Source organism: Vanacampus margaritifer, chromosome 2, assembly GCF_051991255.1.
Source record: "Vanacampus margaritifer isolate UIUO_Vmar chromosome 2, RoL_Vmar_1.0, whole genome shotgun sequence".
Taxonomy (NCBI): Eukaryota; Metazoa; Chordata; class Actinopteri; order Syngnathiformes; family Syngnathidae; genus Vanacampus; species Vanacampus margaritifer.
In genome coordinates this window covers 4,286,605-4,301,550 of record NC_135433.1, presented here as the reverse complement: position 1 = coordinate 4,301,550, position 14,946 = coordinate 4,286,605, and the positions used below count along the sequence as shown (strand labels likewise).

The 14,946-nt window shown below is 36.7% G+C and overlaps 1 long non-coding RNA gene across 1 annotated transcript in view; it reads left to right on the top strand.

The window, feature by feature from the left end:
* Window positions 1-7,007, top strand: part of LOC144044290 (uncharacterized) — a 52,420-nt gene extending 45,413 nt beyond the window's left edge. Inside the window, exons 3-4 of the long non-coding RNA XR_013291242.1 lie at window positions 5,792-5,846; window positions 6,777-7,007. This is a non-coding gene — a long non-coding RNA (uncharacterized LOC144044290). The remainder of the gene's footprint in view (window positions 1-5,791; window positions 5,847-6,776) is intronic.
* Window positions 7,008-14,946: the final 7,939 nt, after the last annotated feature.

Sequence of the window (14,946 nt, the reverse complement as noted above, 5' to 3'; positions counted from 1 at the left end):
ATTAAGAGTTCAATTTCCCTTTAATGGGTTTATTGTATGAATTGCTATGACAACCGTGTGCTTGACATACACATGGCAAAAAACAGGACACCGGGACGGGATCTGCCTAATAGCGGGACAAAACAATGAGGTTGGCAAAAAAACGCCGGGAAACGGGACCCAAGGCTCAAAAACAGGACTGTCTCTGCCAAAAGGGACGTCTGGTCACCCAGGTTAATACCGGCCAACTCATTTAAAGGTGGCCGCGGCCATGAAACCCGGCAGCAAAAACATCCCATAAAGTGAGGTTGAAAGATTAATAGAAAACTCATAAAGTAAGCAGTGCTTTACCTTGAGTGATAAGTGATGTTATTTATTATCGCTGATGGACACTTCCACAAAACTTTTCGTAGCAGCCATAACATTTTAAATCACTCTCCTGCAAGATAACAAAAAATGAAAAAAAAAATTCACTAGCCTTTAAATTGATGTTATGGTTTTTGTTTACATGAGTCAGTTTGTGTGTTTTGCACAACTCACTTTACAAGAACCTACACTACCCACTGGACTATAGATTTGCACTTTGCACACTTAACTCATTCACTGCCATTGACGGCTATAGACGTCAAAAATGAATTTGAACTATTTCTATTATTAGTTTTTGTTAACAAGAGTATGAAAACCTAGATTTTTTTTTTGTACATTTAGAACAAATACAAATAAAATTTGTGATTAATCATGAGTTAACTAGTGAATTCATGTGATTAATTACGATAAAAAAATTTAATCGCCTGACGCCCCTAATTTTTAATAATCTTTTTTTTTTATCACGTCAGGCGATTCAATTTTTTAATTGTACCCACGATTTAACCCACGATTAATCACAAATTTTATATCTGTTATAAATGTACAATTAAAACATTTTTCTAGGTTTTCATACTCTTGTTAACAAAAGTGGAAAAAAATGTAACTAATTGAAATAGTTTTGGTGAATTTTTTACATCTACAGCCGTCAATGACAGTGAATGAGTTCCCAGTCACTCTGTCTACATTTTGAATGTGCTTCTCCTTCATTCTTGATAGGCTGTTAAGTTTGTTCATGAATAACTGAGACTTTACGTAATACCAAGTAGTAAAGAACTCAAATGTTTTGGAATGTCTACTCTGCTGTAAATTACTAAATTACATCCTCCCACTTTGGTGAATTCATCAACAACTCCATTTTTATTCTCTCACATCCTGATAAGCATGCCCACGCAGTCACGTGAAGAAAACAAGGATGTTGTGATGCTTTTCATAAGAACTTATCAACGCTTCCTTCACTTCGCACGTCTGATAAGTTTATGTCAACACGCGTGTTCACTGCGTTGGCCTGAAGCGCGCAGGATAACGCAGCTGTTACTTGCTCACGTTGTATAAATGATTACAATGTGTGAGTCCCACACGTGATGTTCAGGTGGGTTCAGCTTTGTTGACGCTATCGGGGGGCGTAAACTACATCCAAGTGATGTTTAACCTCGATGCTAGTTAGTTGAAAAAAGATAATTTCATAACAATAATAAATAAATAAATTTATAATAAATAAATAAATAAAAATAACTTTTGTTAAATTGCAGCGCATTCACATGGTGGTTTGTTGGCATATTGTAACAAACAACAATGACAGCAATGGAAATATTTTGCTTAAATTGGCTGTATTAAAAAAAGTGAATATAATAGATGTAATGGTAATGATTGAATTTTTGAAACAGCTATAGTTTGTTAGTTTTTTTAAAGAAAAAAAGAACAGTGCCGCTTATTTACATAACTCAGAAGCTAGGCTGGGTGAAAATCCGCCATTTTCAAGTGACACCCGGTCTGCACTGTCAGAAGCACTATGAGCTTGATTTTCATTAGCCGGCGTAAATCCTGCGTGGAGGCAGGTTTAACCTAGCGTTGGTAATTTTGCAGATGACAACTGCGCCGCTGTGGGAGTGGTCACAGCTGACCGACTTCAATGATGGCCAATCATATGCAGCGCAGAGGTCACGCACATCTGCGCCGTGGAGTGGGCACTGAGAGACCACCCTTGGTGATGAAGTGCTGTTTCCATGAGGGAAAATACACAAAGTGTGTATGGGCGCTTGCTTTTACTTTTTCACCTTCAAGACTCTACTTTGCTTTATGAGAATAAGTACGGTCTAAATTGTGGAAATAAATGCACAATATGTTTGAAATTTGGCCCAATTGTCAGTGTGTGCATGATATTTGAGAGGAAGCTGGAATAGCCGGTGGGGGGCGGTAATAAACAAACATGGAGGGAACATGCTTACTCAACACAGGAAGGTCTGAGTCTTGACTGTGAAATGCCACCCACTAGTTCAACATGCTGCCCTAAAACAAATTTTCCTCTTAAAAAAAAAAATAATTCAAAAAATGTCACACAGCTTATTTAACAGGTGTGGCTGAATATTTACGACGTGACACAAGAAACAAATAAGTTCAGCGTCAAGCAAAAATTGTGCGGAATTTGTGCAGCTTGTCAAAGTGGGAGTGTTGACTCTTCTAAGGGGAAACCATTGAAGACATATTTGAGCGCTCGCCACAGACTGATACCAACAACTCCCTTCGCCTGAACTTTGTCCAAACTCAAGGTTGCTCTATAATTCTTTTGAAGGATAAAAAGTGCTATCTCCATGGTTTTACAGCAGCAATAGCTAAGCCCTTTCTCTTCGTTTTCTCTTCACCAGAAGGGTAACCATGACACTCACAGTGCTCGCTCAACAGCCACCTTATGTAATCTATTGTGGTGGTGTGCGTTCGACGGAAAGCATTTGATTCCATGGAACCGCGACAAGTATGAACGTAACTGTATTTGTGAAACTCAAGTTTTGTGGCTCACTCATTGTGTAAACTGTAAATGATGACTAACTTGCACGTTGTTTGTTGTTTGCACCTGCATAATTACTGTAGACTTCACAGAGGTCAAATGTGAATTTGCTGGCCCTATAAAGCCACATTAAGGAAAATGGAAGGAAGGGCTATTAAAAACGTTCAAAAATATATTTTCCACTTTTTTATGTTTAAAAAAATGCTTGACATTATTCGGCTTTAAAAAAATACATTAAAAGGTATTGTGATATCTTGTATAAAAAATACAAATTTGATATCATATTTTCTTCTTTTAAAAAACAAACAAATAAAAAACTGGGTGTTGTGGAGTTTGCTCTCCCGGTACTCCAGCTTCCTTCCTCGCCCCAAAAAGACTGCATGTTGGGTTTATTGAAACCTAAATTGTCCTTCATGGGTTCCAAATGCCAGTCGCATGTTTACAGAATGCTAGCTAACTAATTACTAGCCACATGCGAGCTTTCTTCTAGTTGGCTTAATTTTAGCCACTAAATAGCCACATTTTAGTTACTTGCTCATCAAATGTACAGTAAGTTGTATGTTTACCACATCCTAACCAACTGCTAGCTACCTGCTAGGCAAAGGTTTGCCTCATTTTTTGCTACCTAGGCCACATGCTAGCCTAACTTTCGGCATGTTTGCTTCCTACTGGTCAATTACTAGCCATATGCTAGTTAGCCACATGCTACTTACTAGCCACATGAGAGCCCAAAATCAATAATATTTTCCTCATGTTAGCTATCCATTAAACCTACTAGCTATGCGCTTGTCAAAAGGTAGTCACATTTATGATGGCTACTTACTTAGACAAAAATGTTTGTTACATTATCTTCTTGTTTGCCATTCACTAGCCACATTCTAGTCAAAAGGTAAGTCACATTTTCTCTATCTTATGACCAGCAGGTTGCTACTCATTTACTAGTCATATGCTAGCCATTGCTATTCGTTTACTAGCCACATGCTAGTTGCTTGTTTGCTGCATGCTAGCCACAATAATCACAAAAACCCAAATATATTATTATTTTTACAATTTCGCAGGAATCGTTTCTTTGATATTGTCAACAAGGTCACATTATACAGCAAAGGCATTTCACGTTGCACTTTTTCCTCTCCTTGCAACCAAAACAAAGTCATGTGAGTTTATAATCGCTTCGGACAATGCAATCAAGGGAAAATATAGCACTAAGATGATAAGAGATATATTAGCTACAGGTGTTCATAACAAATAAATACTTACTCTAAAAGCATATCTTATCTGTGAGCTGTCATAAATTAGAGGCTGCCATTCACGTGAGTGGCATCTTTCTCAACTTTGTCGATTATAAATAAAATCTGTTAATTTATTTCCTTGACACGAAAGTCTGGTTCTTGCCAACTTTTGTTCCAGATACTGCAGTCCCCTAAAACATTTGGACTTTATATGATTCAGGGTGTCCTTACCACACAAATGTTATTCAAGAATAAACTGAGGACAAATGCAACAAAGTGGCGACTGCTGGTCCGGTGTAACGCCGCAGCAACAGGCTAAGCTAACATTAGCAATGTGTGTTTATTTTTGTTGCGTGTTGTTTGAACTGCTGGTATTTACCGGCAGCAGATTACAAATGCACACACACGTTTGTTTTGTGATAAAGGCGGCAACTGTGTGCCGTTTATTGACGTCCATAAAAAGATATGAAAATCAGCGGAATGAAAAATGACTCAAGAAATATTATAGCCCTCCTTCCCTTCCTCACTTGACATGACACCTGGCTACCATTAAATAGAATTCCCTTTTATCAGAGTCTGATTACATCACAGGGTAACGTTTTATTGAAAAACAAAAACAAAAAAGTTATAAATAGAACAACGCGTGATCCTTTGTTTCTTGTGTGACTCCGCCCACCTTTTGATTTATATGGGCCACATTAAATCTCACATGGCACATTCTTTAATTGTGGTTAAACACACCCTGAGGCCCTGTCCGCACACAAATCTAAATGTTTATTTTCTTTGCTGTCAATACGGCGTTAAACAGTATCAGAAAATATCTTTTTCTGATAGTGTTGTTGTGATTCCACATAAATGACCAACACAACAAATTAATAAGCAGAATAGCACTGCATAATATTGTATAAAGTAAACAGTCTGTGCGTCACAATTCGTTCATTGGGACTTTGCCACCAGGTGGCAGTATAACACATTCAAGAAGACACAAACAAAGAAGACTTTCACAACTAGTGTGTAAGTGACCCAGTGAACTGCCATATTAGATGTTTGTTTGCAGAGGATAAAGAATATATGCCTGTGATTATTTTTATATTGTCCGTCTGCACCGTTTGTATTCAAATATGTGTTGCTACTGCAAAAATATGCTTGAAATAAATAAATAGGAGTGTTCATGTGGCCACGGCCTTGGGAATGTAGCAGAATGAGCCGAGTCACACTGGTGCATTTTACTACATTCATTCTGAACTCATTCACTGCCATTGACGGCTATAAATGTCAAAAATTAATTTGAACTATTTCTATTAGTTTCACATTTTCTCCACTTTTGTTGACAAGCGTATGAAAACCTAGAAAAAAATGTATTGTACATTTAGAACTGATGTCAAATTCGTGATTAATCTTGAGTTAACTAGTGAAGTCATGTGATTAATTACAATTCAAAAATGTAATCACCTGATGCCCCTAATAAAAAAAAAAGAAATACTTTTTTTTTTTTAATTAGGGGCATCACACGATTAAACTTCTTAATTGTAATTAATCGATTAATCACAAATTTTATATCTGTTCTAAATGTACAAGAAAAAAATCTAGGTTTTCATACTCTTGTTAAGAAAAGTAGAAAAAAATGTGAAACTAATAGAAATAGTTTATAGCCGTCAATGGCAGTGAATGAGTTAATGAGATGAAAGTAACAAGTTGAAGGTGCTTTCCACAGATGCATGACGTCGTTGTTGAGCTACACCAAAAGGACAAACAGGCAAAACCAAAAGGTGAACACAGTGAAAGTGTTTTACTCTCATGCTCTTGTCATTTTTACTGAAACATTTTTAGGCACTATGTGTGTGCGTGTGGGGGAATTCCCCTGTTATCAGTTGCTCAGGATTCTGTCCCAGGCTGTCAATGTCTGTTTTGGTTTAGGAGAGGAAAGATTAAATGCAGCCTAAATAGACAAAAAAATTCAAGTCAAATAATGTCAAACGCTTCCTTTACATTAATTTATCTTCCCTATGATGTTTATCTATTGATAAATCACTACTAATCATAGCGATCTTTTTCTTCCTGCTATTCAACCATCTGCATTGGTCCTTATAATTTGTAACTTAAAACACTTAGTCTATGTAGACCACAAGAAAAGCAACAATATGTTTTCTATAATAACAAAATATTACTTGACTATGATGTTATACTTGAGAAAAATATACACAGTTGACACTCATTGAAATACAGTGAGAAACAAAAATCGTAAATAAACCCCCCAAAAATTCTTCAAAAAACACTGATAGACATTTATTATACGTTTTTCACGGAAAATACATATCATTTAATATCCAATATTTGTAATATCTGTTGACTGAATGGCCACGACTTTTGATGCTACGCTCGTCTATGGTGTTTTGCATTGTGTGTTAGCATTAAGCTAGTGGAAGGCAATGTGTGATTGTTACAAAAAAAAAAAAAAAAAAACCTCAACGTGCCACTGTAGTTTGGATTCATGCCTTAATTATAAATGATTATGAAGCTCTATGGGGGGTTTCAAAGATGTTGAACCGATTTATTGCTTATTCGAAAGCTGGCCAAAATGTGACTTTCAAAGTAAATATGACGTCGTTCGTTCATGCGAGCAAATCCTGAAATTCCTCAAACTTGATGAACCGTACTTTGAAAACACTTGTGACTGTAGCACATGATTCTGTTTGCAGGCAGCGTTTGTCACGTGGAATTTGGGTGAAATCTGCATGGCAACGCAAAAGGTTGTGATGAAGGCTCGTCATCGTGTGTCATATGAGCGGAGGAGGAGGCCTCCGTGCTCAATCAGCTCGTTCAGAGGAAATCACACAATCATGTGAGTGTTGCTTGGTCACACTGATGGTGATAATAAATTGATGACTGTGGAATAATCCAACACTCTGCAAGCGATAATAAAGTTCAAGTTAGCGGCAGACATATTTGGACAGTTGGACACGGTAGACTTTCATATGTAATTTGGGGCGGCGCCAGCTTGTCTGTTGGGATTTTCCCCTAGAGGGATTCAAATAAGGGCTGCTCGATTATGTGGAAAATATTAATCATGATTATTTTGGTACTAATTGAAATTACGATTAGGACGATCATTTATTTTTTGGTGCAAACAAGAAAATGTTTAAATGTAAAAAATATTAAGACAAATAACATTCTTTGAAACACTGTAATTATGCAAGTTCATTTCGGACGAAACAAAATTGACTAAATGAGTTATTTAAAAAGGTGCAAATGTATAAATTTAAAAAACTTAAACAACAAACGTTTTTTTGTTTTTTTTTTAACGACTGTGCTGATTTTGTTATTGTGGAGTGTAATAATTGAAAATGTAATTGAATTTTGATTAATTAATTAATAAATTAAAATGTAAGGGACTTTTTTTTTTAATTCGGAGCTTTCACAAACATTTAGAATTTACAATTTAGGATTAACAGATATTTTTGTGGTGCCTTGAGACTAGTGTCACTATCGAATAATTTTAGAATCGATTAATTTCTCAATTATTCATTCGATTAATCGACTAATCCGATTCAAGTAAATACAGATGTTTGCAATTGCCTGATTTTGATTAAACACAAAAGATTATCAGTCTACTTTCATGAAGGACTACAGAAATCAGTGAACAATTACATGTTGAAATGCTGAAATCAGAGGAATTGAATTTAAAACATGGCTCCAAACGATTACTCAATTATTAAAATTTGATAATTGATTACTTTTTGATTAATTGATTAATTGTGACAGCTCTACTGGAGTTGATTTTTTTTTCCCGTTTAAAAATCACAACAAAGATTTTCCCTAATCTTTGCATGCAATATATGAACAGTTATAATTCAAGCTCAATTTATTTAATAGATGCTGTTCTTACTATTTTGTAGGCACTTTAAGCAATTATAAATTAGAACCCCCCCGAAATGTGCAGGTCGTTATTTGGGCTACGTCACGTTAATCCGAGGCTTCCCCGCATGGCTGTCTTTCGGCCATCTGTTTTTCAAGCTGTGCATTACTTTGTCTTGTCAGCAGAGTCCTCCCAGTGCCTGAGACATGAATGGATTAACAGGCCCCCACTCAAGGTGCTCCGGCATACATTCAAGGGTGTGGACATGTTGCGCCGACTTAATACTACATGAAAAAAAAAGACTCATGGATCTTGTGGAAAGTTGATCAGAAACAGATCGCAGCGACGTTCGTATCAGAAATCATCTGTTGCCATTAAAATGAATGCAAACGGCATTAATCCGTTCTAGTGCACCCTAAAAAACAAGCATTTTTGTGACTTTAATTATTATTTTTTTATTAAATACTGTAGTTTCTGCATCATGATTAGTCAATGGCATTGCGCTGCTCCTAACCAGCGTCATGTCTTGGCCACCAGGGGGGAGTATTATATGGACTGAGGATAAAGAATATAGGACTTTCCCCGATTTAACAGTGGTGAGGGGTTGTCCGTTAGAGCCAAATGTGCGTTAAATTTTATCTTTAAGACATGGAAACAGTACAAAATGATAGGGCTGAGTATCGATTCTAATTTCCTCGATTAGATTTCGATTCACAAGAGTTCAGTTCGATATCAATTAATTATGGAACGTCAAGTCTTCTTAAATGTCAAGGACATGATTAAAAAAAACTCCACAAATATAAAATTCCAAAGTCAATTTTGCAGCGGCAGTTACTGGTCAACTGATCTTGTTTATTAAGGAAAGTAGCACCTGTTATATTCGCGTTACACAAACATCGACATCAGCAAGGATGAGATAAAAAATATTTTCATAATTCTAATTTAATAATTGTAAATATAAATTTACAAGATTTGGAATTCAGATCTCTCATAAAAGTAAGACAGTAAAGTTAAAAAAATAGGCCTTTAAATTTCTTTTTTTAAATGAATTTATGAGGAAAAAAGCGATATTTAAATAATCGATTTCTGGTTTTATGAATCGATATTGGGCTCAAAAGGAAAATCGATTCATGTCATCTCTGGGGCTCCATCCTCCTAAAATAGTCATCCAAAATATTCTGACAACACTCCTTTTCAAATCTTATGACTCATGAAGTCATTCCATAGCAACGTAAAACGTTTTTCATGTTTAGCACTCCAACTTCCTCTGCAGCTGACAAAAAAAACACGAGTAACCTTTCTGTGTGTGTGTGTTTCCGGATGTGTGATAATCTTCGATGATCTTTCGACAAAGGCACTGTAACCCCTTCTTCCCCCCTCCCCCCACCACCACCATGAGTGTGAGACCCTATAAATAGTTTGTGTGTTTCCACGTGCAAACACTTTGAGTGTGTGTCTCACCCACACACTCGCAAATCAACAGCAGGACGTCCGCACTTTTGACTTTTGTCTGTGTTTCAAATAAAAAAGGACAAAAATGTCCTGAAAGCCATCTGGCTTTGTAATGGCAAGGCAGCATGTAGCACATGTCAAAAGTTTGAAAGAGGATGGACGGCCATAATAATTCAAAAAATCACTTTAAAAAGATTAGCTACAAATGTGCACAAATGTGCTTTAAAAGTGTACTGTTTTTGGAAAGAAATTCATCTAAGACCTTCCCTTTTTTTTTTACTTTTTACTTTTAATACAAACACTGGTCATGTGAAATGGTTTGACAAACTTAATGAAGCTAACAAATGTAATTTCCCTCACGGGAGGAAGTTTGAAGAATTTAATTTGTAGGTACTTTCGCCGGAATTCCAAAATTATGCATATTAAACATCCATAAGGAACAAATGACCAGACAAATATGTAAAAAAATATATCGTACATTTGAATTGTTGTGTGCGTGTTTTACATATTTGGTATTGGAGTAATCCAAAAGTAATTAAAAGTAATCAAGTCACACTACTTTAATGTATGGTGCTTGGATTACATAACTAATAGGGGTGTGCCAAAAAATCAATTGTCATAAGAATCGCGATTCTCATTTAGTACGATTCAGAATCGATTTTAAATGTCACAAAATCGATTTGTTTTAAATGATTTTATATTGTCTTGCCTTTGTTTGTGTGCGCCTTTATTGGGAGCGCTGTTTATGTTGTACTCGATTTGGCCACTTAGGGGCAGTGTGGTTCCACGCGGTCTGATACACTGTTAAGTTGTAGCCACATTAGAGAGTAGAAGGACAAAGTCGCAATCAAGTTATTTCAATAAAAGTTTTTTTTTTTTTTTATGATTAGTTCACATTTGTCACGTTTGCCTTGCTTAGCTTAACATCAAGCTACATGACTTTATTTTCTATACATTTTTTGCAGTTTTTTTTTTATGTTAATATAGTGTATGTTGTCAGCTGTGTTTTAATGCCTATGGTGAGGGTAAAATATCTATTTTTTTAAACATTCGATTTTCGCCAATTGTGGATGGGTCTCGAATATAACCCCCGTGATAAATAGGGGGTCCCTGCAGAGGGGAAAAAAACAAAAATATTTTGGCACGCACACACAGAGTGATGGGAAGGAAAAGAGAGCTGACGAAACACACAGCAATGAGTCCAAGAGGTCTGCTTCCTGAGAGGAAAGCATCAAAAGAAAGCGGCCGCACGCCTGGGCTTGTGGCCTGGCCAGGAATTTGCAGGAAGCAAGAGGAGGATGACGGCCTTTCGCACACACACGCACACACGCATGAGCAGTTGAGTCTGGGAAGAAGAGGGAAAGCTCTTGAGGAAACACAAGTTACTAATTAGCTCAAATTGTCCCCCCTGCACTTAGATGTCTGCTTGAATTCTTCCCCTTCATCCTCGTCTTCTTCGTCTCACCGCTTCCAGATGTTCGACTTCCTGGTCCGCACACTCTTTGCTTTCCAGTCGAGTAGCAGTTTGCAGTTCCAGTCGTCTCAGCGCGAGACGTGACGTCGGATCATTACAGCGCATGAATGACAAGGCCACAAGGGAGCTAAAAATAGACGATAGGAAGCAAAAAACATACATGGAAGATGGGAATCGTTAATTAAAAGAATTCAAACGAGTCAATTGCTCAATTAATTTGGTATATCGGTGCTTAGCCAGTCTGAGTAGCACTTTCCTGGCCCCAAAAGACGACCGCAAAAAAATGCAGGGGTCGGATCAAGTTCACGGTCGGTTCAGTCCGGCACAAATCAACAGGCGCGCCGATGCTAACAAGCTTATTGTTGCTAGCAAGCTTAGCAGAGCAAACTAGCTAGCGACATGCTTATGGGTGTAGCATTTGTTTTCACCGGACTTCAGGTTACTTAACTGTACGTCACTCGCTGCGTTCCCATTACCCTCAGTTTTGCGCAAAAGGAAAACGCGCGATTTTCGAAAAAACTAAAAATATTGCAAACTGTTTTTACGCTCTCATGAGGTGGTTTTTGAGATGTGTCGAAATGGATTTGCAAAAGTGTCATGGAAACACTTTTTGCGCTTTCCCTGTAGTCATGTGACCCCGCCCAGCACGGAGGAAAGGAAGTAGGAAGTACGGGGGGCCACTCGCTTTCGTGTCGGAGGGGATAACAAGTCTTTTTAACGCATTCACTGCCATTGACGGCTATAGACGTCAAAAATTCATTTGAACTATTTATATTAGTTTAAATTTTTTTCCACTTTTGAAAACCTATCATTTTTTTATTGTACATTTAGAACAGATATAAAGTTTGTGATTAATCGTGAGTTAACTAGTGAAGTCATGCGATTAATTATGAAAAAATTTAATCGTCGCCCCTAATTTTTAATAATCTTTTATTATTTAAAAACTAATTAATTAAAACATTTTTTTTATAAACTTTTCCTTTTTTTGAAAATAAAAAATAAAAGATTATTAAAAATTAGAGGCGTCAGGCGATTAATTTTTTATCATAATTAATCACATGACTTCACCAGTTAACTCACGATTAATCACCAATTTTATATCTGTTCTAAATGTACAATATTTTTTCTAGGTTTTCATACTCTTGTTAACAAAAGTGGGAAAAAATGTTAAACAAATAATACGAACATACTTGCAAATACATTTGAATGCCTATACTGTATAGGCTATGTTTGTAGCATTTAGCCAACAAGTACATTCAAATGTATTTGTGAGTATGTTCGAATATATTCACAAATACATTCGGCTATGTTTGTAGCATTTAGCTTCATACTCACAAGTATGTTCAAGCATATTTAGTATGTTCGAATGTACTCGCAAATACGTTCGAACATACTTGCAAACACATTTGAATGTACTTGTAGGCTAAATGCTACAAACATAGCATATACAGTATGGGCTATGTTTGTAGCATTTAGCTTCATACTCACAAGTACGTTCGAATGTCCGTGTAGGCTAAATGCTACAAACAAAGCATATTTTCCCATAATGCCACGGGCTATTGCTATACACAGTATCGGCTATGTTTGTAGCATTTAGCTTACATACTCGCATCCATGTTCAAACAATTTTAGTATGTTCAAATGTACTCGCAAATACGTTCGAACATACTTGCAAATACAATTGAATGTACTTGTAGGCTAAATGCTACAAACATAGCATATACAGTATGGGCTATGTTTGTAGCATTTAGCTTCATACTCACAAGTACGTTCGAATGTCCGTGTAGGCTAAATGCTACAAACAAAGCATATTTTCCCATAATGCCACGGGCTATTGCTATACACAGTATCGGCTATGTTTGTAGCATTTAGCTTACATACTCGCATCCATGTTCAAACAATTTTAGTATGTTCAAATGTACTCGCAAATACGTTTGAACATACTTGCAAATACATTTGAATGTACTTGTAGGCTAAATGCTACAAACATAGCATATACAGTATGGGCTATGTTTGTAGCATTTAGCTCCATACTCACAAGTACGTTCGAATGTCCGTGTAGGCTAAATGCTACAAACATATCATATTTTCCCATAATGCCACGGGCTATTGCTATACACAGTATCGGCTATGTTTGTAGCATTTAGCTTACATACTCGCATCCATGTTCAAACAATTTTAGTATGTTCAAATGTACTTGCAAATACGTTCGAACATACTTGCAAATACATTTGAATGTACTTGTAGGCTAAATGCTACAAACATAGCATATACAGTATGGGCTATGTTTGTAGCATTTAGCTCCATACTCACAAGTACGTTCGAATGTCCGTGTAGGCTAAATGCTACAAACATAGCATATTTTCCCATAATGCCACGGGCTATTACACACTTTTGCTACACATTATACCAATAAGTTTGAAAAGTAAGTAAAACGTTAATTTGTGACGTTTATGATTTACTATTATGTCTGCAGTACGTGATTTAGTTTTGGCAGTATGGGAAAAAATGCTATGTTTGTAGCATTTAGCCTACACGGACGTTCGAACGTACTTGTGAGTATTTTTCGAACGTATTTTTCAATTTACTTTATTTCATGTTACTTGTTAGTTATGTATCTATGTTTAACTTGACTTCCAGCTACTATACGTTGTTTTGCTTTAGCTACAGGAAAGGTTTGCTGCTCCTTTAAACAAAACAACTCTTCAAATCTCCACTGTTACGCTAAAGAGGCCACAACGTTGTCAGATAGCAGATTGCTAGTAGGGCAAAAGTGAGTGAACGTATTTTGGCTGCACAGGCGTGTGCGACATGCTTCTTTGTTCTACTAACGGGACACAGGAGGAGATTGGTAAAAGGAAACATACATTTCCGGGAGGGCGGCGGCGTGACGCGCGTAAGCGTTTTGTGATGCGTCCGCTGCAGCAGTTGTGACATCAGCAACGCAAACACACGCAGAGGGGTCACAGAAGGAAGGACATCCCTTCCTCTGCTCTGACTACCCCCACTCGCTTCTGTTTCCAGCGCTTTCTTCAGCTGGACTTGAATGCTTCCAACAGGCTTCTTCTGCTGCCGCTGGATTGTTTCCACTCAATGTGAACGTCACATTCGTACTCACAACAACTCTTCCCGAAATTACTCTTTTTACATTTCAATGCAGATGACATAAGTTGCAATGTGGGATCGGTTTGGGCCAAGTACTTTACTTTCAGTTGCTATTAGTGCTGTCACTATCGAATATTTTTTTTTAAATCGATTTATCTATCGATTAGTCAATCGATTAATCGGCTTCATTTTAATGTTTTTGCATTAAAGTGCATTACAAAAGCATTTTTTCCCCCATGATTACTGTTTATTAAGCAGTGATTGGTGTTTATTTTGTAATTTGTATTTGTATAGTGATAAAAAAAAAAGAAAGTGGGATTGATGTACTATGTTACCTTCCCGAAGTAAAAACGTATGTTTGCAAATGTCTTTTTAAAATTTAAAAAAAAAATGGCTCCAAACGATTACTTGATTATTAAAATAGTCAATTTGGTAATCCATTACTTGTTGATGAATCGATGAATTTTGACAGCTCTCGTTGCCACATGTCAAGTAGCTTCACTTAACATTTTGCTTTGTCTAACTTCACTTTATATTGCGATGCGTTGCTGTACTTTGCTACTTTTCGTCAAATTTAAAAACTTAAAATTGGATTGTTTTGCATTAGATGGCTTTGTTTCGCTTTATTCCAAGTAACTTGACTATATTTTACTTTTAATATGCAAAAAAATATGTTCTATCACATTAAGGTGCATTTTTTTAAATATACATAATCGTGGGCTAATTATATTACATAGTTCGCACCGGTCTTTAGGTGGTCATCGCCGAGTCCCGTGATTCTGTTGTCTGATTTTGCTTTGCTCTCGCTACCTTTTGCTAGCTTCTCCCGCTAGCCGCTCTTGTTAGCCTCTCCATCGAGTTCTTGCTAGCCCCTCCCCCTGCTTCTGCCCGCTTCTGTTACTTTATTTTGCTTTAGTCCAAGTTACTTTGTGTCATCTTACATTTCTTTGGAATACTTAGTTAAGTTCACTTAACTTTATAA